The sequence below is a fragment of the Pyrus communis genome, unplaced genomic scaffold, assembly GCF_963583255.1.
Source record: "Pyrus communis unplaced genomic scaffold, drPyrComm1.1 SCAFFOLD_19, whole genome shotgun sequence".
In the NCBI taxonomy this organism is placed as follows: Eukaryota; Viridiplantae; Streptophyta; class Magnoliopsida; order Rosales; family Rosaceae; genus Pyrus; species Pyrus communis.
This window is the reverse complement of record NW_026908883.1, coordinates 925,828-953,625: the sequence shown is the minus strand read 5'-3', so window position 1 is coordinate 953,625 and position 27,798 is coordinate 925,828. Positions and strand designations below refer to the sequence as shown.

The window sequence follows — 27,798 nt, the reverse complement described above, 5'->3', positions numbered from 1 at the left end:
AGACTTCTCCAAGATGTCCAACCTTCTTTGCCGATTGCTTCAAAAAGATGTGCCATTCAAGTTTGATGAAGAGTGTAATTCGGCATTTAACCAACTCAAGGAGAAGCTAGTCTCGGCCCCCATTATTGTACCTCCAGATTGGAGCCTTCCGTTCGAGCTCATGTGCGATGCATCCGACTATGCATTAGGAGCTGTTCTAGGACAAAGAAGAGACAAGCGGCCGCATGTCATATACTATGCCTCTCGGACTCTCAATGATGCCCAATTGAACTACTCCACGACGGAAAAAGAACTTCTAGCTGTGGTTTTTGCTTTAGATAAATTCCGTTCATATTTAATTGGTACTAAAGTAATCGTTTATTCTGATCATGCAGCTTTGAGGTACTTGCTCACAAAAAAAGAAGCAAAGCCGAGGCTTATCCGTTGGATTCTTCTTCTTCAAGAATTTGATATTGAAATCCGGGATAAGAAAGGAAGCGAGAATGTAGTGGCTGACCATTTAAGCCGAATGATCCACGAGGAGCATGAACATACCGTGCCTATCCCTGAAACTTTTCCCGATGAGCAGCTGCTATCCATTGAGGTAAGTGAACCATGGTATGCAGATTTAGTGAATTACTTGGTGGCTAAACAAATTCCAAATGAACTAAACAAGCACCAACGTGATAAGCTTAAAAATGATGCACGTTTCTATGTTTGGGATGACCCTTATTTGTGGAAGTATTGCTCAGATCAAATTGTACGTAGATGTGTGCATGATTCTGAATTTCACTCTATTCTAAACTTTTGTCACACATATGCATGTGGTGGTCATTTTGGCACACAACGCACTGCCCTCAAGGTTCTAGAGTGTGGTTTTTATTGGCCGACTATATTTGGGGATGCTAGAACCTTTTGTATGTCTTGTGATCGTTGCCAACGAATGGGTAACATAGGTACCAAGGACCAAATGATGCAAAGCCCTGTCTTTAATGTTGAAATTTTTGATGTTTGGGGCATTGATTTCATGGGGCCTTTTCCTCTATCTTATGGTTTCACTTATATCTTGCTAGCCGTTGATTATGTTTCAAAATGGGTGGAAGCAAAAGCCACCCGTACTAACAATTCTAAGGTGGTTGCAGATTTCGTGAAAACTAACATTTTTGCTAGGTTTGGAATGCCGAGAGTAATCATAAGTGATGGAGGGTCTCACTTTTGCAATCGGACCATTGAGGCGTTGCTAAGAAAGTACCATGTCAACCATAAGGTCTCCACACCTTACCATCCTCAAACAAATGGCCAAGCCGAGGTGTCTAACCGAGAAATCAAACAAATTTTGGAGAAGACCGTTGGACCAACAAGGAGGGATTGGAGCTTACGTTTAGATGATGCACTGTGGGCATATCGTACGGCATACAAAACACCCATTGGGATGTCACCTTTTCGGCTCGTCTATGGTAAGCCATGTCATTTGCCCGTAGAGTTAGAGCACAAGGCACATTGGGCCGTGAAGATTTTCAACATGGACATAGATGCAGCGGGAGTTCATAGGAAGCTCCAATTGAATGAACTTGAGGAGATTCGGAATGAAGCCTATGAGAATGCCCGGATGTACAAAACCAAGACCAAAGCATTCCATGATAAAATGATTCGAACCAAGACCTTCACAGTTGGGCAGAAAGTGTTACTTTTCAACTCTCGCCTACGGTTGTTTCCTGGTAAGTTGCGTTCTAAATGGATTGGCCCGTTTGTTGTTACTAATGTTTTCCCTCATGGTGCAGTGCAAATCAAAAGTTCAAGGACGCAGCAAGAATTCAAAGTGAATGGGCATCGATTGAAGCCCTATTACGAGATGTTTGAGGAGCATGTCGTGGAGGAGGTACCCCTCCATGCCGTGGAACCTAGTCAAGCTTAAACGGAGGTACCGTCCGGCTGCAAGACGTAAAAGAAAGCGCTACTTGGGAGGCAACCCATGCATCCGAATAGAGAAGAACTTGGAAAACCCCTTTAAGAGACTTATTTTTATTCCTTTCTTTTTCTTTACTGCCTTACTTTGCTTTCTTTCTCGTATTTGTTTATTTGCTTGCTCTGTTGTGACTTTCTGCTTAAAACATTGAGGACAAGGTTTGATTTAAGTGTGGGGGGGTAAACAATTTGTATTTGCATGAATTTCGTGGGATTTATTCACCTATCACTTAGAATGTTGTTTCTTGCTGTTTTAAGCGTTTTTAGAGTGTTTTATAGTGTCTTGGTATAAAACTTCGAAAATTTGATAAAAAAAAAAAAAAAAAAAAAAAAAAAAAAAAAAAAAAAAAAAAAAAAAGATCTTTTGAAAAACCCAAAAATATGTGTTTTTAGAGTCATTTGAGTCATTTTGGTGTTTGTTTGTGTCTTAGCGCTACTTAGGTTGTTTAGTTGTTATTGTTTGTTTGTTTATTAATTATGTGAGTCTATGATTGTAACATTGAGAAAATGTTTGATTTATTGATAGGCACTGCTAAACAAAGAAAGATGGTGCTTCACAAAGGGTGTTTGCTTGAGGCCCCACTACGTGGCTTTACTCTTGAAGCGGAAGGCGTAGGAGCAGAAGGCATCGGAGCGGAAGGCGTAGGAACAGAAGGCGTTGGAACAGAAGGCATAGGAGCAGAAGGCATCGAAGATAGAGCATTCCAGGCCTCAATACTTGGCCAAGCGCTGGATGAGCCAGGAAAAAGTTGCCTCTGGAGGAAAGACGAGAACCTTTGACGGTCACTGTGAATCCGACCTTCAGACTCTTGCAGCTCATCAAGCTTCCTCTTCATGCCCGTCGAATAGTTGTTTGCAAGCACGTGCAAACTTCTATTCTCATACTTCAGCTGCTGGATCTCCTGCTTGAGACTTTCCACCTCTGCCATCAATGATTCCACCTGACGGGAGCGGGCAAGCAGGCGTTGGCCCATGTTGGACACAGAACTCGCACACTGAACACTAAGTGCGAGGGACTCTTGAACGGCCAGCTCATCGGACCGTCCTGACAGCAGCCTACTATCTTTCGGAGTGAGGAGGTTCCTAGCTACTATTGTAGCTGTTGTGGCGTCCTGCATCACGGAGTCTTCACCTGTGAGAGGACCGTTAGAAGAAAAGAAAGAAGGGCGCCATACGTTACCTTGACGCGGCGCGCCCGTATCACTGCTAAGGCTCAATTCCAAGCTAAGGTTCGATGAGTTTGCCATTTTTCAAAAGTGTTCAGAAAGAAGGGGTGGTTGGAGTTAATTCTCAAAGGGCCGGAGTCGATTTTTCAAGAATGGGATTTCTTCAGAGTGTATTTGTTGGGGTGATCGATAGCTCCATAAAAAGCCATGGCGACGCGTCCACCGATTCAGAGATCCGGATTTTCCTCCGCAAATTTCGACGACGCTTTCGCGGTTTTTCAGAAAACGCGTTCAGCTTTGTCAAAAGATATCTGACAAAGCTGATAACACGTGGAGGCCATCATCTCAATTACACGTCTTTAGCCGACAAGCGCAAAGTTCGGCGACACTTTCTCAGCTTTTCAGAAGACGCGTGCAGCTTTGTCAAAAGGAGCCGCATCTGCACTACCACGTGTCGTTCAGCACTCGAAGGGGCGCCTGCTCAGAAATCGAAGAGGCGTGTTCAGAGATCGAAGAGGCGCCATTATTTCAAAAAGCCGGATTTGCGGGATCAAAACGTTTGTTGACGAAGGTAAAAAGTACCACCACTTGATATTATCTCTATATATGTCGACCTTCGTCTTTTATGGCAGGGTAAACCTGAAGAAAAATGCCCAACTCTCTCTCACCTCTGAGGGCGCACTCCCAGCAAAGCCTTTTGAATTACTCAAAATTTTCTTCTTCCCCAAAGATGATACCAGATACCTGGAGTACATATGACCCAGGAGGAAATACATGCGCTGATTCCTTCACCGCTTCTTCAAAAGCAAAGGTATCTCATATCATCAAGGTCAAAAGCAAAAGTATCTCATATCATGCTCTCTCCCTATCTTTTTCTTTGTCCTTGTTCTTACTCGCATGGCAAAGTGAAAGAAGCAATCAGCCGGCACTTGGAGTCAGTCTTCCGATCTGGAGCCAACTGCCTGGAACCTATTCCTGATTGCTTACCTAGCGTTGCTCTCGAGTAGTCATCTTCAACGGTTGATACACTTCCAGAGAAGGGACCACTCCTGCACAGATTGAACAAAGAAACAGACAAAAGGGATAAGCTCAGACCTTCGGGGAAGACCAAAAGAATCCTCCAGCCCAGTAGCACAAAGGAAAATCAATGATGGGCGGAAACCAGTTCGAGAGTAAGCCTGTGGATCATCAAGATCAAGCCTCATTGCAATCAACAAAGAGAAGATGGAATTTACACTCCATAACCAGATTTGCGTCCCTAAACTCTTCTCTTTGTTAATTACATTTTGCCATGTTTAGTATGTTTAAGTGCTTTTTGTGTATTTACTTATGCTTTGTGTGAATCTATGCTTAAAACATTGAGGACAATGTTTGATTTAAGTGTGGGGGGGTAACTAAGTATATTTGATGCAAATTCGTTGGATTTTATCACCTATCACTTCACATGTTGTTTCTCACTGTTTTAAAACTATTTTAGTGTGTGTTGTTTTATAACTCCGAAAAGCACATAAAAATTTGAAAAATTGTTTTGAAAAGCCTAAAAAGAGTGTTTTGAGTCGTTTTTGTGAGTTTGTGTCTTAGGATACCTTCCAACACAATGTTAAGGATTTGGTTTATAATTGCATGACGGTTAGAAAGAGTTATAAACATAGAGAAAAGTTTGATTTACTCTTGGTTTATGCTTAGTTATGGTTATAATATATGACTTCACATGCAATCATAAAAGAAAAATTCGTTTTTGTAACATGCTTGAAGGAAGGAACTCAAACAAACGCTACAACCCTGTGAGACTCGAGCCATTACCTTCTTTGGAGAGTTATTTTCTGTGATTCTTTGTTTTCTAAAGTTGTTGCATGATCTCATTATTCCTTGCTTGGTTACTACTTAGAATGCAATTGTATCATGATAGAACTAAATGCTAGAACTTATATCCGTTTCATTCAAAGCATGACATTGAATTGCATAACATATATCAAGATGAAGTTGTGTAGTTGCCACCATAACCAAATAGCCTTACTTCCCATATTTCGTATTTATTGTAAGTTTTAACCCCGTTGAGCCTCGTTTAGCCTTTATTCTTTGTTAACCCACATCACCCCTTACCTAGCCTAGAGTAGGACTTTCCTATACCCTTGTTCTTAAAGGATAGTGAGCATGACTTAATTGAATTCCTTTTTATTAATATGTTGCAGAAAATAAGTGTGGGGGAAGGGATTTTTGTGTGTATGTATGTGCCTAAGTCTTAAAGGAGGCACGGGAAAAAGAAAAAAAAAAAAAAAAAAAAAAAAAAAAAAAGAAAAGAAAAGAAAAGAAAAAGAGTGAAAATAAGTGAGAATGGACTCACAAGTGTGATTGTTGATGAAAGGGCCCAAAAAGTTTGAATATGGCCCTAAGTGTTGTGACTTCCCCTTGGGTGTTCAAAGTTAACTTCTGCGTTCTAAAGGGAATTCTAAGTGCCTAATTCAATACTTTGCTCACTATTGCTTTAAGAACGTTTGTGTACTCTACCTTTCTTTGTTAAACCATTACCCTTAGCCCCGTTACCTCCCTCAACTTCTATCTTGAGTGTTATGTGTTTCAATTTGCGGAGTTTGAAATTGATATGAGCTTATGGAATCACTGGTTCTCATTCTAAGTAGTAGCATTCCATTCATGAGATCATACCTAAACATGCTTATTAACTCCAGAAATTGCTCTCTTTATGATACATATATGTGAGTGTTCGTTTTCATGTTTACATCAATCTTCTCACATATGACTAGATTAGGGTGTGTAGTTAGAAATTCTGAGTGAAAATCGAGTGCATATCTTGTAAGGAATTGAGCAAATTCTCTAAGGCATGTTACTACATTCAAAACATGGTTTTAAATGCTTAATTGTGAACTAGCATATGGTGACTATGATTAAGAATGTACTTAAGTGTGAAGATGACTAAAAATCTGTGAGAATGATGATTTTTAACATGTCATGTGCATTGGAAATCCCTAAGACGGTTGTTGGAAGGTTTAGGTTGTGTTTTACGTGTTTAGTGTCGTTTTGTTTATTTGTTTTTATTCTGTTTTGCTCGAGGACTAGCAAAAGCTAAGTGTGGGGGTATTTGATAGGAGCATATTCATGCGACTTAAATGGCTTGTTCTCGTACATTTACGTTATGTTTCTTTAGTTATTTTAGTTCTTTATGCTTCTTTTGTGTGTTTTCAGGTTCTAAGGGCTTAGGGAGCAAGAAAGTGCATTTTGAGGCCATTTGGAGCATTTTTGGGCATGGATTGGATAGCTTATCCATGGAGCCAAAGTTTGGACGAATTTGAAGGCCTTATTTTCACTTTGGACATAAAACAAAGGGCCTAGCCCATTCTCTCTTATTCTATCCCTTATAGCCATGCAAAGAACCATCCATTCCATCAAAAACAATCCATCAATTCACATGCAAAACCACCATTAACATACATGCACCCAAACAAAGCCAACCTAGCTAACCCTACATGCATTATTTATTAGCATCTTTACAAGACATTATCATTGCATAACATTCCACTTCCACCTCTTTCCAACCTAATTCACATGCATATCAACCCTACATACATTAATTAGTCATTCTTTTCATATTACACTCAAATGCATTCACATGCATTTCAAGAAGCAAAACAACATTGTGCCGTGAGCTTCCCTTGCATTTTCAGCTTTCCTCCTTGCATTCACATGCATAACCAACCTAGTGTCACTCCCATTCATTCCCTTTAATTATTTAGCCATTATCATACATTTATTCTCCCATAAACAACCCAACAATGCCGTGAGTTCCCACTCCCATTTCCAACTTTCCATAACTTTTCCTAGTTGTTTTATTACATACATTCCCCCTTCATTATTCCAAACACATGCACCCATAATCATTCATCCCCTCCTAGCTGCAATATTCCCTCTTTTGTTCCCCCATTTCACCTATAAATAAGCATCCAACACTCCTCAAAATTCATTCACTCTTCCATACACATTTTCAGTTACAAACACTTCCATTTTCTGTGCAGTTTTTCTCCTTCATTGCAGCCACTATCCAACCACTTCCCATCCCTCCAAAACACTTCACATAATCCCCAAAGCTCACCTTAGACCTTGTGCTACAACAACGAGGAAGAAAAGAGTGCTTAAACGTTCATACAATTCAAGTTTGAGTTGTTGGAATGTTTAGGTGTTTCTTTGATTTCAAAGTTTAAATTTAATTCTCTTTGTTTTGTACGTATGAGAAGGGAAGAGAAGAGTGCCTAAACGTTCATACAATTCACGTTTGAGTTGTTGGAATGTTTAGGTGTTTCTTTGATTTCAAAGTTATGAGGAACTAAACCCCCTTTAGCTAGGGGGTGATTCGAAACTATGTTTATATTTGCATTTTGAATTGATTACGTTTGGTTGGAATTTCATAAGTTGTGGATTCAATTCGTTTAACTGTTTGATTGATAACTTATTTATGTATGTTCATTGAGATTGCAAGCTTAATTTTCATGCATAAATATGACGCTAGAATATAAGTGAATTTCACCTAATCGTTATGAACTTATATTCACAAGTAGTAGAGGTTGCTTATAAACAATCGCGTTAAACGAATTCTTGGCATAAGTTTCATGCGTATTCCATAGTAACGAATGCCTCGTCGATGTTTATGATTTCCGTTGAACTTAATGATCTTGGTTAAATGCCTCGTCTAAGTTTTGTGTGAATCTTCCCTTGGTGTTCAAAGTTGATTTCTGCATCAAAAGTGAATTTTAAGTGTCAATTTCATTACTTTGCTTACTATTGCTTTAAGAACTTTTGTTCATCCTTACCTTTCTTTGTTAGCCAATACCTTAGCCCCGTTACAACCCTTTAACTTCTATCTTGATTGTTATGCATTTCAATATATGGAGTTTAAAATTGGTTTGAGCATATGGTATCCCTGGTTCTCGCATCTAAGCAGTGGCATTCCATTCTTGAGATCGTATACATGTTAATAATTCCAGAAAGTGCCTTCTTTGATTATACATATGTGAGTGCTAGTCTACATGTTTACATCAATCTTCTCACATATACCTAGTGTAGGGAGTGTAGTCAGAAAATCTGTGTGAAAATAGAGAGTATATCCAGTGAGAAATTGAGGGAATTCTCTAAGGCATGTGACTACATTCAAAATCATGTTTTAATTGATTAAATGCGAGCTAGTGAGTGGTGACTATTGTTAAGTATATGCTAAAGGGTAGGGATAACTAAACTCTGTGGGAGTGGTGATTTTTAATATGTCATGTTGCATTGGAAATCCCTGAGGCAATTGTTGGAAGGTTTAGGTTATGTTTTGTTGTTCTGTTTATTTCGTTTTGCTCGAGGATTAGCAAAAGCTAAGTGTGGGGAAATTTGATAGGAGTATATTTATGTTACTTAGCTATGTTGTTTCCTTGAATTTAGTTAGTTAATTACTACTTATTATAGTCTTTTAAGTTATTTTTGTATGTTTGTAGGTCCTAATGGCAAAAGGAGCAAGAAAGTGCATTTTGGAGCCATTTGGAGCAGTTTTGGGATTGGATTGGATAGCTTAACTATGGAGCAAAATGGATGGATGAAATTGAAGTCAAGAGAGGCTAGGAAATGCTACAAATCTGGAGAAAGAAGTTCAAATACAAAGAAGATAAGGAAAGAGCAAGAAATAAGGAACATTATCCAACCTTATCCTATCCAATCTTATCTTATCCAACCTTATCTTATCTTATCCTATCCTAATCTTTTGCTACCTTAATTCGAGCTGCAAAGAGAACTTAATTCCACATTAGAACACCTAAATATATGGTTCTAGAAGACCCTATCTCCTCCTAAGTAGGTGCCACACCCTTTATCCCTTCTAGAAGTCTAATTTCTGCCACAAAATACCTACTTTCTAGAAGCCCTAATTTCAGGCAAATTTCCTATCCCTTTCCCCCTTGGTTTTTGAAAGCATTAACCCTTTCCTCCTAGGATTGTGTAATCCTTTTCCCTTCAGAAATTGTGTATTCCCTAGCCCCATAAATACAAGTGTTTGCCGCACCATTCAATCCATCCATTCACTCATTCATTCATTCAAACTTTCAGCCATCAAACACCATAATTCACACCACATCACCCTAGTGCCGCAAGCAAGGAAGGAAGGAGAAGAGGACTTGTGCAATCTGCCATCCAAGGAGGGTTCGAAATCTGCCATTGGAGTGTGGAGTGTTTCTAGGTGTATTCTATCCTTACTTTTAGTTCCAATAGTTATGTTAATTTGGTTTTCAAGTATGATGAACATGTGGAACTAATTTCTTTTTAGTTAGAGGTGAATTCGAAGCCATGATTATATGTTTTATATAAATTGATTATATCCAGTTATTGTTTCTTGACTCTTGAATGTGATTTGCTTATCTAAGTTATCAAAACTTGTTTATGTATGGTGGTTGAGGGTGCACACTTAATTTGCATGCTTGAATTTGATGCTAGAGTATAAGGGAGTTTCACGTAATAGTTATTCACTTATATTCACAAGTAGTGGAGGTTGCTAGTCACAATCGTGTTAAGTAAATCCTTGGTATGAGTCTCATGCGTTTCATAGTGATGAATGCCTTGTCAATGCTTATGATTTCCATAGAACTTAATGACTTTTGATATGTATCTCTATCATGCGTTTCATATAAGGAACTTGAGAAAGATAATTTGGTTGCGATGCGTATTCCATCTAATTCAATGAAATAATGAAAATTTGATGGTTGATTGTGCGATGCAATTAACTTGGGGCGTTGTCATTCATAGTCTAAAGGAATAATAACTGGAAATTGGTTTGTATGCATATGTCATGTGTGGAGCCACCTTCTAGCTAGCCTTTCATCCATTTAATTCACCCAAAATCGGTTTTACAAAGTGTTTTATACAAAGTTTTTGTTTTAAGTTTTAATTTCGTCAAAAATAGTCCCCCTTTCATTTAGTCTTGTTATTTGAGTCAAAATCTGTTTTCTTTTAGTCTTTTGAGTCAAGTTAGTTTTATTTTCGTCAAAATCACTTGTTAGGTCTAGAATTGAGTCTTTTTGAGTGTGTGTTGCTGTTTTGAGTGTTTTAAGTTAGTTTTGAGTCTATAGAGTCTAGTTAAGTGTTTTTGAGTCTTATTTGTGTTGATTAGCATCCCTAGTTAATCCCCGGTCTAGAACGATCCCTACTTACATACAAATTAAACCCTATTTGTGACAATTGTAGTAGATATGTAAGTAGGGATCGTTATAGAGCGGGGATTAACTAGGGATGCTAATCTATGTAAATAAGACTCAAAAACACTAAACTAGACTCTATGGACTCAAAACTAACTTTAGACACTTAAAACAGCAACCAATACTCAAAAAGACTCAATTTTAGACTCAATAAAGGTTTTGGACGAAAATAGGACTTGACTTGACTCAAAAGACTCAAGGAAAACAAGTTTTGACTCAAATATGAAGACTAAGTAAAATGGGGATTGTTTTTGACGAATTTTAGACTCAAAACAAAAACTTTGTAGAAAACACTTTTGAAAAACGAATTTAAGTAAAATAAATGGGTGAAAGACTAGTTAGAGGGTCCTTCTCCACACATGATATATGCATACGAACCAATGTCCAGTTATTACTACTTTACACTATGAATGACAATGCCCCAAATTAGTTGCATCGCACAACTAACCCTCAAGTTTTCCTTATTTCATTGAATTGAATGAAAACGCATTACAACCAAATTATCTTTTTCAAGTTCTTTATATGAGATGCATAACAAAGATACATATCAAAAGTCATTAAGTTTTGTGAAAACTATAAGCATTGACAAGGCATTCATCACTATGAAGCGCATGAGACTCATACCAAGGATTTACTTAACGCGATTGTGACTAGCAACCTCCATTGCTTTTGAATATAAGTGAATAACAATTACGTGAAACCCCCCTATACTCTAGCATCAAGTTTATGCATGCAAATTAAGTGTTAACCCCCAATGCACATACATAAACCAGTTTTAATAACTTAGATAAGCAAATCACATTCATGCCTTAAGAAATAATAACCGGACGTAATCAATTCATATAAAACATATAATATTGGCTTCAAATTCTCCTCTAACTAAAAAGAAGTTAGTTCCTCATGTTCGCAAAACAAAGGTAATTAAATTTAAACATTGAACTAAGACTAAGGATAGAATACACCTAGAAACTCTCCATACTCCAATGGCAGATTTTGAACTCTCCTTGGATGGCAGATTGCACAAGTCCTCCTCTCCTTGCTTCCTTGCTTGCGGCACTAGGGTGGCGTAGAATGGATTCTGGTGTTTGATGGATGAAAGTATGAATGAATGAATGAGTGAGTGGATGAATGAATGGTGCGGCATATGGCTGTTTATATGGCTGTTCAAGGTAGAAACCAAATGGGAAATGGAATAGGTAGTGCACGGCTAGGATTTAGGGAATTCTAGAAGGTTAGGTGCGGCATCTTTGTAGGGATGAGATAAGGTTTCTAGAAGGAATGGTTTAGGGCAGATTCCTAAACCTAAAGGGGCAAGGACACATGATATAGGTGTACAAGAAGGATTGCAATTCCTAAACCTATATGGAATGGTGTTTATGCGGCAAAACAAATGGATAAGCTTCTAGAAACTGTTCTAAGTGTTTAAATATGCACCTAATCCCTTCTAATTAGCTAGATTTAAGGCACAACCTAATTTGGATAGGATAGGATAGGATAATGTTAGAGTTAGGAAAGGATAAGGTTGGTTAGGATAGGATAAGATAAGGTTGGATAAGGTTCCTTATTTCTTGCTTCTTCCTTATCTTCTTTGCATTTGGACTTCTTCCACCAGATATGTAGCCTTTCCTGGCCCTTCTTGACTTCAATTTCGTCCATCCTCTTTACTCCATGGTTAAGCTATCCAATCCATGCCCAAAAATGCTCCATTTAGCTCCAAAATGCCCTTTCTTGCTCCTTTTGCCATTAGGACCTAAAAACATGCGAAAATAACTTAAAAGACTGAAATAAATAGTAATTAACTCACTAAATGCAAGGAAACAACATAACTAAGTACCATAAATATGCTCCTATCAGCTTTGAATGAAATGGGCATGAGTTCTAGTATTTGGAACTATAGTGATAAAACGCATTCTAAGCAGCAACCAAGCAAAGAATAATGAGATCATGCGACAACTTTAGAAAACAAAAACATCAACATTAATAACTTTCTAAAGAATGTTTAGGCTCAAATCTCTCAAGGTTGTAGCGTTAGATTGAGTTTCTTCCTTCAAGCATGTTACAGAAACTGATTTTTTTCCTTTTTGTGATTACATGTAAATTTGTAAATGTCAACCACAACTAAGCATAAACCAAAGAGCATATCAAACTTCCATCCATGTTTGTAACTTACTTTAATAGTGATGCATTTAAAAACCAAATCCTCATCATTGTGTTGGAAGGTATCCTAGGACACAAACAAACATAAAAACAAAAACGACCCTAAAACCAACTCTTTTTAGGTTTTTAAAACACTATTTTTTCGATTTTTTTTCAAATTTTCGGATTTTCTGTTTAAGACACATAAAAACACTTCAAAACATACTATAAACACTTAAAAACAGTTAATAACAACTTAAGAAGTGATAGGTGATAAAATCCCACGAAAATCATGCAAAAACAGCTTGTTTACCCCCCCCCCCCCACACTTAAACCAAACATTGTCCTCAATGTTTTAAGCATAGACTCACAAACAAACAACCAATTAACACAAAGTAAAAGCAATAAAGAGTAGGGTTTAGGAACGCAAATCTGGTTATGGAGTGTTGGAGCTTCCTAGTTCTTCTTTATTTGCATGGGTTGCCTCCCAAGAAGCACTTGCTTTAAGGTCTTCTAGCCGGACGATCCTTCCTTTTAAGCTTCATTGGAGCCCACGGCATGGAAGCTTGCACCATCCACGACATGCTCCTCAAAGTTCTCATAGTATGGCTTCAAATGATGTCCGTTCACTTTGAACTCCTGCCCAGTCTTTAAACTTTGAATTTGGACTGCACCATAAGGAAATACATTTGTAACAAAAAACGGGCCAATTGATGCGAAAATAGTTAAGCACACAAATTAACCCTCTTGTTGTCAAATTGTAGTAAGGATGCAAGTAGGGATCGTTCAGGACCGGGGATTAGGAGGGCTTGGTAAAACCTCTAAACTGACTTAAAAACATAAAAACAAAGTTAAAAACGTTCATGAAGACTCAAAGGATTCAAAACAAGTTCAAAAGACTCAAAACTACCTAAAAGCACTAACTAGGCAGTTTCTGACCTTAAATACAATTTTGGACGAATTTAAGGTTATGGTTTGAATCAAAACACTTTAAAACACAAACTAAACAGATTCTAAACACTCTAGAACAAGAAAGTAAAGGGGGGTTTTGATTTGACGAAAATTGAAATAACAAAACAAGTTATAAAACTAGGCAGATTGTAAAACGAATTTTGAAAATAAGATGATGGATGGATTAGTTAGAGGTCCATTCTCCACACATGACATATTTGTATATGAATCGATTCTCCAATTGCTTTTCATTAACTACGATGCTCAACACCCCAAGTTAACCGTGATGCACTAATTAACCCTCAGATTTCCTTATGTCATTGATAGGAGCATATTCATGCGACTTAAATGGCTTGTTCTCGTGCATTTACGTTATGTTTCTTTAGTTATTTTAGTCCTTTATGCTTCTTTTGTGTGTTTTCAGGTTCTAAGGGCAAAGTATGCAAAAGGATGCCTTTTGGAGCCTTTTGGAGCAAATTAGAGATTGGAATGGATATCATATGCTTGGAGCCAAGAGGATGGACGAAATTGAAGGATTCCTCCTCCATTGCAGCCACATGCACATTCAATCATTCACACCAAAACCTTGCACATGCTTTCCCATTTCATTATTCATTCACCTTGCAGCCACTCCACATGCATTTCTAGCTTTTCCTTTGCATTCCCCCTTTAATCAACACATGCATCCACTCACCAAGAAATCATTCATTCCACATGCACCCAAAACACCACCAGAAATCATCATTGCCGTGGGTACCTATCCCATTTCAGATTGTCATTCCACTTCATTGCACATGCATCTTCATAATTCAACACATGCATTCATTATTTATTTACTTTGCATCCTTTAATTTAATCACATGCACATTCAAACAAACACAATCATTCCAGCCATACCTTGCATTTTCAGATTGTTCCTCCATCATTGCACCACAATGCAGCCACATGCACTTGTTCCTCTAACATTTCAGCCACTTGCACTCCCATTCTCTCCCAAAACCGTGCACATGCCTTCTCCTTGCATTTCCAGCCATTCCACATGTTATTTCAGCCACATGCACTCATAATCATTCAACCAACATGTGCACATGCAACCTAGCTGTCATGTTCCCCCCATTTCACCTATAAATACTCATTCATTCACACTCATTCATACACAATTCATTCACAACAGAAATTGGTCCCTTGGGGCCGTGCCCTTCACAAAGTCCATCCATTCCATTCATAAACTCCTCCATTTCAGAAATTCATCCATTGTACATACCACAACACAAACCCTTCCATTTTCAGAATGTAGACCATCACAAACTGCCCTTGGTGCCGTGGCCTTGAGGCACCATTCCCTTACAATCCAAACACCATCCTTCCATCTCCACCACTACCCAAACCATTCACAGCATCAAACTATCCTTAGACCTTGTGCTACAACGAAGAGGAAGAGAAGAGTGCCTAAACGTTCATACAATTCAAGTTTGAGTTGTTGGAATGTTTAGGTGTTTCTTTGATTTCAATGTTAATTTCAATACTCTTTGTTTTGTACGTATGAGGAATGGAAGAGAAGAGTGCCTAAACGTTCATACAATTCAAGTTTGAGTTGTTGGAATGTTTAGGTGTTTCTTTGATTTCAAAGTTATGAGGAAATTCGAAATATATGTTTATGCTTGCATTTTGATTTGATTACTTCTAATTGCGTTTCATAAGTTGTGATTCAATTTGTTTAACCGTTTGATTGATAACTTATTTATGTATGTTTATTGAGAGTGCACGCTTAATTTTCATGCATGAATATGACGCTAGAATATAAGTGAGTTTCACCTAATAGTTACAAACTTATATTCACAAGTAGTGGAGGTTGCTTATAAACAATCGCGTTAAACGAATTCTTGGCATAAGTTTCATGCGTATTCCATAGTAACGAATGCCTCGTCAACACTTATAATTTTCATAGAGCGTAATGATTCTTGCTTGTATCTCTATTATGCAATCATGTAGGGGACTTGTGGGGAATGTTTTGAATTGTTGTATGCGCTAACCCATCCAATTCAATAACGTTAGGAAGATTTGAAGGTTAATTAGTGCATCACGGTTAACTTGGGGTGTTGAGAATTCATGGTTTATTGAAATGCAATTGGAAATCATTTTATTATGCAAGTGTAACATGTGTGGAGAAGAACCTTCTAGCTAGCATTCATCCATTCATTTTCATCGCATTCATATTTACATTCTGTCTAGTTTATTAAACTTGTTTCGTTATTTCAATTTTCGTCAAATTAAAATCTGATGCGTGTTTTATACGCACACAAATTAAACCCTCTTTTTATCAATTGTAGTATAGGTGCAAGTAGGGATCGTTCTGGACCGGGGATTAGGAGGGATTGTTAATCACTTGGATTTGACTTAAAAACGTAAAAACATAATATAAAACACTAAATTAGACTCAAAGAATGTAAAACTAAACTTTAAAACACTAAAACAAATCAAAAGACTCAAAATGCTTTTAAAAACATAAACTAAAATGCTATACTAAACTCGAAGAATTCAAAACTAAAAATAAGAAAGATTAAGACTAAGACTTAAACGAAATATGGGGGGATTGATTTTGGACGAATTTAAACTAAAATGGATAGATTGTAAAGAAAACAAATTGTAAATATGAAATTGACGGAAATGAATGGATGGTATGGCTAGCTAAGGGGTTCATCTCCATACATGTTACACTTGCATAATAAAATGATTTCCAATTGCACTTCAATAAACCATGAATTCTCAACACCCCGGGTTAATTAGGTCCGCTTAAATTAACCGTCAAGTTTTCCTTAAGTTAATGAATTGGATGATTGCATACGACAACCCAAAGCATTCCTCACAAGTTCCCTACATGAATTGCATAATAGAGAAACAAGCAAGAATCATTAAGCATCATGAAAACTATAAGTGTTGACGAGGCATTCGTTACTATGATTGCATGAAACTTATGCCAAGAATTCGTTTAACGCGATTGTTTATAAGCAACCTCCACTACTTGTGAATATAAGTTCATAACGATTAGGTGAAATTCACTTATATTCTAGCGTCATATTTATGCATGAAAATTAAGCGCGCATTCTTAATAAACATTCATAAATAAATTATCAATCAAACGGTTAAACAAATTGAATTCAAAACTTATGAAATTCCAACGAAAGGTAATCAAATCAAAATGCAAGTATAAACATTTATTTCGAATCACCCCCTAGCTAAAGGGGGGTTTATTTCCTCATAACTTTGAAATTAAAGAAACACCTAAACATTCCAACAACTCAAACTTGAATTGTATGAACGTTTAGGCACTCTTCTCTTCCATTCCTTATACGTACAAAACAAAGAGAATTAAAATGAAACATTGAAATCAAAGAATCGCCTACACATTCCAACAACTCAAACTTGAATTGTATGAACGTTTAGGTCCTCTTCTCTTCCTCGTTGTTGTAGCATATGGTTCTAAGGATAGTTGGTTTGGGGGAATGGAAGTGTGGAATGGAGTGAGGAGTGATGGAAATGGAAAGATGGTTTTGGATTCTAAGGGGACTCACGGCAAAGAGAAGGAATGGAAGTGTTTGTGGTGTGTTGTGTATGAAATGAGATGTCCATGAATGAATGAATGCAAGGGTATTTATAGGAGTAGTGGAGGGAACATATGGCTATGTCATTTGTAGGTGAAGTAGGTGGATGTTGTAGGTGAAGTAGGTGGATGTTGTAGGTGAAGTGGATGTTGTAGGTGAAGTAGGTGGATGTTGTAGGTGAAGTAGGTGGATGTTGTAGGTGAACTAGGTGGATGTTGTAGGTGAAGTAGGTGGATGTTGTAGGTGAAGTGGATGTTGTAGGTGAAGTAGGTGGATGTTGTAGGTGAAGTAGGTGGATGTTGTAGGTGAAGTAGGTGGATGATATGTTAAGTGATAAGTGATAAGTGATATGATATGTGGTTATGATATGATAAGTGGTTAAGTGGTGATGATAAGTGATAAGTGATATGATATGTGGTGATGATAAGTGAATGATTATGATAAGTGATAAATGAATGTATGATATGATAAGTGGTGAATGATAAGTGATAAGTGGTGATGATATGTGATAAGTAATGAGTGGTGATGATAAGTATGGAGCATGTGAATTAACTAATGAAGGAAATGCATGTGCAATGACAATGTGTTAGAATGGATGTGTGTTATGCATGGCATGATTGGGATTAGGAAAGGTTTTAAATGTCCTAAAACTAAAGAGAACAAGGTTCCAACACTTTGGTCTTCAATTAGGTCTTCAATTTCGTCCAACACTTTGGCTCCAAGCATAAGCTATCCATCCTTAGCCCAAAAGTGCTCCAAAAGTCTCCAAAATGCATCTTTTTGCTCCTTTAGCCCTTTGGACCTATAAACACACGAAAATAGCTTAAAGTACTAAAATAACTAAAGAAACATAACGTAAATGCACGAGAACAAGCCATTTAAGTCGCATGAATATGCTCCTATCAAAATCCCCCTTTACTTTATTGTCTAATTTAGTTAGAAAGTGTCTTAGTTTGTGTTTATAAGAGTTTTGAGTCATTTTGTTACACAAATTCGTCCAGATTTGTGTTTGTGCTCAAATCTGCCCAGAAAGTGGTTTTTAGGCAGATTTGAGTGTGTTTGTGTTGTTTTGAATCTTTTGGTTTGTTTTAGTGTTTTAAAGTTTAGTTTTGCATTCTTTGAGTCTAGTATAGTGTTTTATATTGTTATTTTACGTTTGAATCAAGCCATAATCTTAAATTCGTCCAACATTGGGTTTAAGGTCAGAAACTGCCTAGTTAGTGTTTTTAGGCAGTTTTGAGTCTTTTGAACTTGTTTTGAGTCCTTTGAGTCTTTGTGAACGTTTTTAACTTTGTTTTTATGTTTTTGAGTCAAATCCAAGTGATTAACAATCCCTCCTAATCCCCGGTCCAGAACGATCCCTACTTATACTTATACTACAATTGTCGAAAAGAGGGTTTAATTTGTGTGCGTATAAATCACGCATCAGTCATTGAATTGGATGATGCATACGACAATTCAAATCATTCTCCAACGGTCCTCAACATGAATGCATAGAAGAGATACAGTGAGAGATCATTATGCTCCATGAAAATCATAAGTGTTGACGAGGCAATTGTAACTATGAATGCATGAGACTCTTGCCAAGAATTCAATTAACACGGTTGTGACTAGCAACCTTCACTACTCATGTTTATAAACTTGTGACGATTAGGTGAAACTCGTTTATAAACTAGCGTCAAGTTCATGCATGAAAACTAAGTATGCATCCTTAATCAACATACACAAAAACAAGTTTTGAATAAAATAGATAATTGAATTGCAATCACAACTTAACAAATCATAATTGGAAGAAATCAATTCATATTTCAAACATGTTCATGGCTTCAAACTTTCCCCTAACTAATTAGGGGTTTAGCCACTCATGGTTACAGCAATCTCAGAAAGTAATAACAAAGTAAACATTGAAAACAAGAACGAAGTAAACCTAAGAACACTCCAATCTGCGAGCATGAAACGTTCAAGGCTTCATTTCTCTCCTAATTGCTGCGGCACAAGGGTTTTGGTGAGTTTAGGGGGTTATGGATGATATGGAATGATGGATTTTAGGGTTGGGATGGATGTAGGGGACGGCAAGGGAAGTTTTTGTGCAGAAAATATGGAGAATGGTGAAGTATGGATGTGTTAGAGGGAAGGGATGAATTTCTGGCGTGAATGGTGAATGAATGAATGAGTTTGTGGCTGCAACAAGGAGGTTTTATTATAGGATTTCAGGAATTAAAACCCTAGGTTATTTAGGTAATCAGAATTTAAGTCAAAAGCTTTTAGAAATAGGAAATCAAATCAGAAAAGTGAAGGAAACTACCTAAAACCCACGGCAAAGGGATTAAACACAAAAGGAAAGAACCATCTCCCTTGCACGGCAAGGAAGAGGTAAGGTCAAGGGAAGTGCACGGCAAGGCTTGCATAGGAAATAAGTATGTGTTTAATTCCCCAATTCAATTCTAATAATCAGGAATTAAGTTAACTCCCTTTAGAATAGGTAATTGCAATCAGGAATTAGGGGAAAAGGGCTAAGTCTTGCGGCAAAGGGAGGAAAAGAAAGGGAAAGTGCAATTAAACTTGCAGATTTTGGGAGAAAAGGAATGTATAGGTGCGGCTAAGGCTTTTAAGAAAGGGATTGTGACATAATCTTGCAGATTTTGGGAGAGAAAAGGAAGGTTACTCACGGCACAATTTAGGACATGTCTAGGGCTTCTAGAACATGTGATTTAGGCAACCAACATTATTTGGAAACTTGCACAATTGGAAACCTTTCAAGAATAGAAACTCCCCATAATGGAAACTAGTTTCCAATTCTTGATTCCTCCTTCTTCCTTCGATTCTAGGCTCACTTGGTCTTTAATTTCGTCCAACACTTTGGCTTCAAGCACAAGCTATCCATCCTTAGCCCAAAAATGCTCCAAAAGTCTCCAAAATGCACTTCTTTGCTCCTTTAGCCCTTAGAACCTGAAAACATACGAAAATGACTTAAAAGACTTAAAGAACTAAGAAATAACAACGTAAATGCACAAGAACAAGCCAACTAAGTCGCCTAAATATGCTCCTATCACCAATCCATTTAGAACGTAACTTACCTGGAAACAAGCGAAGGCGGGAATTGAAGAGTAGCACTTTCTGCCCTAGAACAAATGTCTTGCTACGAATCATCTTGTCATGGAAAGCCTTTGACTTCTCCTTGTAAATAAAAGCGTTCTCGTACGCTTTATGCCTTATCTCCTCAACCTCATTCAATTGAAGCTTCCTATGTATTCCAGCAGCATCAATGTCCATATTGAGTGTTTTGACGGCCCAATGTGCTTTGTGCTCCAATTCAACAGGAAGATGACATGGTTTCCCATAGATGAGCCGAAATGAGGACATTCCAATTGGTGTTTTGTAAGCCGTACGATACGCCCACAATGCATCATTCAAATGCAAGCTCCAATCCTTCCGGTTTGGCCCTACAGTCTTCTCCAAAATCTGCTTGATTTCTCGATTAGAAACCTCAGCTTGCCCACTTGTTTGAGGATGATAAGGTGTTACCACCTTATGTGTGACGTTATATTTCTTGAGCAATGCTTCAATGGTTCAATTGAAGAAATGGGAACCTCCATCACTTATAAGAACTCTTGGCATTCCAAATCTAGCAAATATGTTAGTTTTGACAAAATCTGCAACCACTTTGGAATCATTAGTACGGGTGGCTTTTGCTTCCACCCATTTCGACACATAATCAACTGTAAGTAAAATATATAGGAAACCATGAGATGAAGGAAAAGGACCCATAAAATCAATGACCCATAAAACCAGGTGTCTGCGGCATTTGGTCTTTTGGACCTATATTTCCGGTTCTTTGAAAGCAATCACATGTTATGCAAAAAGTTCTAGCATCCTTAAAGATAGTAGGCCAATAAAAACCACATTCAAGTACTTTACGTGCAGTCCTTTGAGTGCCAAAGTGACCTCCACATGCATAAGTGTGACAAAAAGTTAAAATTGAATTAAACTCTGATTCATGCACACACTTATGAATGATTTGATCAGCGCAATATTTCCACATATAAGGATCATCCCACAAATAAAAATGAGCCTCATTTTTAAGTTTATCGCGTTGGTGCTTATTTAGGTTGCTTGGAACTTGTTTAAACACCAAATAATTCACTAAATCGGCATACCATGGCTCACTTACCTCGATGGACAGAAGCTGCTCATCTGGGAATGTCTCTGGGATAGGCACGGCATCTTCTTCATGCACCATATGGCTCAAGTGGTCAGCCACCACGTTTTCACTTCCTTTCTTGTCCCGGATTTCGATATCGAACTCTTGAAGTAGAAGCATCCATCGAATAAGCCTTGGTTTGGCCTCATTCTTGGTGAGTCAATACTTCAACACTGCATGATCGATGTAAATTATAACTTTAGTGCCAAGTAAATAAGAACGAAACTTATCTAAACCAAAAACAACAGCAAGAAGTTCTTTTTCCATTGTGGAGTAGTTCAATTGGACATTATTCAAGGTCTGGGATGCATAATAGATGACAATTGGCTACTTGTTTTTCCTTTGGCCTAAAACAGTTCCTAATGCATAATCTAAAAAATCGCACATAAGCTCAAAAGGAAGGCTCCAATCTGGTGGAACAACGATCTCCTTGAGGTGTTTGAAGGCCTTCTCACATTCCTCATCAAACTTGAATGGGACAGCTTTTTGGAGAAGTCGGCAAAGGGGGTTGGAAATCTTGGAAAAATCCTTGATGAATCGCCTATAGAATCCTGCATGTCCAAGAAAAGAATGAACCTCTCTAACCGAAGTAGGAGAGGGTAAGTAGCGTGCAAGATCTATTTTTGATTTATCAACCTCAATACCCTTGGCCGAAATTATATGCCGTAGAATTATGCCTTGTTTTACAATGAAATGACATTTTTCCCAATTTAACATAAGGTTAGTTTCAATGCATTGTTCCAAGATTAAAGTGAGATTATGTAAACAAGCATCAAACGAATCACCAAATACACTAAAATCATCCATGAAAACTTCAATAATCTTCTCCACAAAATCTGAAAATATACTTATCATGCATCTTTGAAAGGTGGCAGGAGCATTGCATAAACCAAATGGCATGCGACGATAGGCAAAAGTACCAAAGGGACATGTGAAAGTGGTCTTTTCTTGGTCATTCGGAGCTATGACAATTTGATTATATCCTGAATAAACATCAAGAAAACAATAAAAAGAATGACCGGCTAACCTTTCAAGCATTTGATCAATGAACGGCAAAGGGAAGTGATCTTTCCTAGTGGTTGCGATGAGCTTCCTATAATCAATGCAAACTCTCTAACTTGTTTGGATACATGTTGGCACAAGCTCATTCTCAGCATTCTTCACCACCGTCACTCCGGATTTCTTTGGCACAACTTGAACTGGTGAAACCTAACGGCTATCCGAGATAGGATAAATTACTACACAGTCAAGTAATTTGATAATCTCCTTCTTCACAACTTCCATCATTGGAGGGTTGAGTCGACATTGAGCCTCTCGAGTTGGTTTAGCCCCCTTTTCTAGAAGTATGCGATGCATGCATGTTGTAGGGCTAATTCCTTTAATGTCGGCCAAGGTCCATCCTATGGCTGTTTTGTGCTCTTTCAACACTCGAACCAATTTCTCTTCCTCCATTGCCATAAGTGATGAAGAAACAATGACGGGCAACGTTTTTTTGTCTGCCAAATAGACATACTTTAAATGACTTGGCAATGGTTTAAGTTCAAGAATGGGTGCCTGAATCACTAAAGGTAACAACTTGTTAGTAGAAACGAGAATTGAAATTGGAATTGGGGCTTACTTTGATATTGTGGTGATGATTCAAGTGCAGCCACCATTTCGCCAACTTCATCATCATGCACGGCCAGATTGGGTTTTAAGCCCAATCCCTCGACAATTGTTGTTTCAAGTGGATCTTTGTCCAACGAATCAAGAAAGTCCCGCGCCAATGAATCAAATATATCAATAGAGAAACAAGAATGATCATTTTTAGGATATTTAATAGTTTCAGAAAGATTGAAATCAATAACTTCCCCCTCAAATTCCATCGTTAAAGTCCCTTTGAACACATCGATCCTGGTGCGGGCTGTTTTCATGAAAGGTCTCCCAAGTAGGATCGGCAATGGTGTAGAATAGGTTAACCTGCACCAAAACATCTTCGAAAACTCCTTTTGGATAGGCATTAACATGATCGGCCAATTGGATAATCACACCATCATTTTTAAACTCTCCTAAGTTCATAGATGCATAAATTGAGTAAGGCATGACATTAAGTGAAGCTCCTAAGTCTAGCATAGCATGTTCAAACTTAGTATTGCCAATAACACAAGGAATTGTAAAACTACCCGGATCTTTGCATTTAGGTGGTAGTTTTCTTTGTAACACCGCCGAAACATTCTCACTTACCTGGACCACCTCTTTGTTCAAAATCCTCTTCCTTGTTGTGCAAAGTTCTTTCAAGAATTTGGCATACTTAGGAACTTGCTTGATTGCATCAAGGAGCGGGATATTAACTTGAACTTTCCTAAAGGTTTCCAGAATGTCCTTTTCATTCTCTTATTTCTTTAATTGCCTAAATCTGATAGGAAAGGGCACATTTTGTGGAATAGAACTAGGAAAATTCGAATTTGGACTTACCTTGGTGGTGTTGGACGGTTTTGGGACATTAGGGGGCTACGGCAAGGTTTGTTCCACCCTTGCTGTGGCCTTTGCTCCTTGTTCATCCTCTTCTTGCAGCAGCTTTTCCTCCTCTTGGCTTGTTTTGGACGGTTTTGGAGTTGTTCCAACCTCCTTACCACTTCTCAACGTAATTGCCTTGGCGGTTTCAAAACCTCCCTTCGGATTTATGATTTTTGAACTAGGCAATTTACCTTCCTCTCTGAATTGGCCCATGAATTCTGCCATTTTCCCCATTTGCTTCTTCAATTCTCCCATCTCTTTGGCTTGATTTTGATAGCCCTACGACAAGGTAGTTAGTAATTGAAGAACATTATCATTATTCATTGACAAACCTAAATTTGGTTGGGTAGGTTGTGATTGAGGTTGAGATTGTGTGAATGGCTTTTGATATATCCCAGGAGGTGGTGGACGAAATCCTCCTCCATTGCCGTGAGTTTATTGAGGTTGTTGAGGCTCTCTCTACTTGAAATTTGGGTGATCTCTCCATCCCGAATTGTATGTATTTGAGTATGGATCATTCCTTTACGGATTTTGGCCTTGATAACCTATGGCATTGGTGCTTTCCCATCCTCCATTCTCTATCAATTGAGGGCATTGATCATTGAGGTGCCTTTGCATAGAGCACACGCCACACACACTTGGTGTACTTCCTTGCACTTTGGATCCTTTAAGAATGTGAGACACAAGCATAATGAGATTAGCTAATTGAGATTGAATTTCAGAAATTGCACTTACCTCATTCACTTGTTGTTGCCATGGGGTGTCTTTTTGTCCAACACCTTCGTATTGTTGTGCATTCAAGACTCGATTTGCAATTAAGACCTTGGCAGCCACCGGTGTTTTGTCAACCAAAGCACCCCCTGCCGAGGCATCTAGCATTTGTCTCTTAATTGGAAGGAGTCATTCGTAGAAATATTGAATTAAAAGTTCTTCCTTCATTTGATGTTGAGGGCATGATGCAACTAGAGTCTTAAAACGTTCATAATATGCTGGAAAAGACTCCCCTTGGTTTTGTTGAATGCCACTAATTTTCTTCCTCAAAAGAATCACTCTTGAAGTTGGGAAGAATTTCTCTAAGAATGCCCGCTTCATGCTTTCCCAAGAAGTGACAGTTCCGGGTGCCAATTCGTATAGCCAATCTTTAGCCTTTTCCAAAAGAGAGAATGGAAAGGCCTTCATCTTCAAAATGTTCCCATTGACATTGATGGGTGTCATGCTTGAACATACCACTTCAAACTCTTTAAGATGCTTGTTTGGATCTTCCATGGACAGCCCATGGTATTTGGGGATGTGATTCAAAAAGGTAGACTTCAATTCGAACTCATCGGTCTTGCCTTGAGCTATCATTGGATATTGAATGCATAAAGGCACGACATTGTCTAATCCTGAGGCCGAAAGTTCTTTGATTGTTCGATTGTCCGCCGCTATAACAGCCATAGGATGGACCTTAGCCAACATTAAAGGAATTAGCCCTACAACATGCATGCATCGCATACTTCTAGAGGAGGGGGCTAAACCAACTCGAGAGGCTCAATGTTGACTCAACCCTTCAATGATGGAAGTTGTGAAGAAAGATGACATATTAAAGATTACCACTCACATAGATTTTAATTATCCCTACCCTCGAGCATATACTTAACCATAGTTACCACACACTAGCTCCCATTTAATCAATTAAAACAACATTTTGAATGTAGTAACATGCCTTAGAGAATCCCTCAATTCCTCACTGGATACACTCTATTTTCACACAGATTTTCTGACTACACTCCCTACACTAAGTATATGTGAGAAGATTGATGTAAACATGTAGACTAGCAGTCACATATGTATAATCAAAGAAGGCACTTTCTGGAATTATTAACATGTATATGATCTCATGAATGGAATGCCACTACTTAGACGCAAGAACCAGGGATACCATATGCTCAAACCAATTTTAAACTCCACATATTGAAACACATAACAATCAAGATCCAAGTCAAAGGGTTGTAACGGGGCTAAGGTATTGGCTAACAAAGAAAGGTAAGGATACACAAAAGTTCTTAAAGTAATAGTAAGCAAAGTAATGAAATAAATACTTAGAATTCACTTTTGAATGCAAAAACCAACTTTAAACATGAAAGGACGATTCACATAACTTAGGGTCAAATTCAAACTTTTGGGCCCTTTCTTCAACAACCAATACTTGTGAGTTCATTTTCACTTATTTTCAACTCTTTTTCACGTTTTTTTTTTTCGTGCCCTATTCTTTTCTTTGGCACATAAATCATCCATCCCCCTAGATTCCCATGAAAATCCTTCCCCCACACTTATTTTTCTGATACTTCTAGATCAAAAGGAATTCCCTCTAAGTCATGCTTTACTATATTTTAAGAACAAGGGTATGGATAGTCCTATTCTAGGCTAGGTAAGGGTAATGTGGGCTAACAAAGACAATAGGCTAACAAAGGCTCAAAGGGGTTAACATACAATACATATGCAAAGGGTAAGGCTTTTTGGCTCTGGTTTTAACTAAACAACTTCATCTTGTTTTATGTTATGCACTCAATTTTATGCTTTGAATGAAATGGGCATGAGTTCTAGTATTTGGAACTATAGTGATAAAACGCATTCTAAGTAGCAACCAAGCAAAGAATAATGAGATCATGCAACGACTTTAGAAAACAAGAACATCAAGATTAATAACTCTCCAAAGAATGTTTAGGCTCAAGTCTCTCAGTATTATAGCGTTAGTTTGAGTTCCTTCCTTCAAGCATGTTACAAAAACTGATTTTTTCCTTTGTGATTACATGTGAATTCGTAAATGTCAACTACAACTAAGCATAAACCAAAGAGCATATCAAACTTCCATCCATGTTTGTAACTTTCTTTAATAGTCATGCAATTAAAAACCAAATCCTCATCATTGTGTTGGAAGGTATCCTAAGACACAAACAAAAAACAACTCTAAAAACAACTCTTTTTGGGTTTTTAAAACACTCTTTTTTTATTTTTTATTTTTTCAAATTTTCGGATTTTCTGTTTAAGACACATAAAAATACTTCAAAACACACTAAAAACACTTAAAAACAGTGAATAACAACTTTAGAAGTGATAGGTGATAAAATCCCATGAAAATCATGCAAAAACAGCTTGTTTACCCCCCCCCCCCCCACACGTAAACCAAACATTGTCCTCAATGTTTTAAGCATAGACTCACAAACAAACAACCAAATAACGCAACTAAGAAACACGACAATCATGGCAAAGTAAAAGCAATAAAGAGTAGTGTTTAGGAACGCAAATCTGGTTATGGAGTGTTGGAGATTCCTAGGTTTTCTTTATTTGCATGCATGGGTTGCCTCCCAAGAAGCGCTTGCTTTAATGTTTTCCAGCTGGACGATACCTCTCTTTAAACTTCATTGGAGCCCACGGCATGGAATTGATCTTTGAATGGAAGGTGATACTTGAAATGATCCGGTAATGGTTTAAATTCAAGATTGGGTGCCTGAATCATCAACAACCTGTTAGTATAAAACAAATTTGAAATTTGGGGAGGTGGCTTACTTGTGTGCTCCGACATGAACTCAAGAATAAACACCCCTTCGAAAGTTGTAGGACTAGAAAATTCAGCTAGATTTGGTGTTTTGAGAGTTATGACTTGTCCCGTGTCATAAAATCCAACTTCTTTGGGAATTGTTGTCTTAAGTATATCCTCTTTAATGAATTCGAGACATTCCCCAACCACTTCTTGCTCTTGATTCTTTGGAAAGGTTTTGAAGATGCCTTTCTCACCCTCTTCTTCCTTGGATTGCATGATCCTGCAAGGAATAGGGGCATTTGGAACGGGGTTAGAAATAATTAAATTTCGAACAACCTTACCTGAATTGGATGGCGTAGGAGCAATAGGTGCCTGCGGCAAAGGTGTTTCCACCCTTGCCGTGTGTTGGGTGTGTTCCTCTTCCTGAAGTTGCAATCTTTCATCTTCCTTGTAATTTGATTTTGATGGTTTAGGGTCTGTTCCAACCTCCTTGCTACTTCTCAAGATGATTTCCTTGGCAGTTTCAAATCCTCCCTTCGGATTTGCA

The 27,798-nt window shown here is 37.9% G+C and overlaps 1 pseudogene; it reads left to right on the top strand.

Moving 5' to 3' along the window:
• Positions 1–400: 400 nt before the first annotated feature.
• The window catches only part of LOC137724084 (uncharacterized), a 56,523-nt pseudogene continuing 29,125 nt past the window's right edge, over positions 401–27,798 (top strand).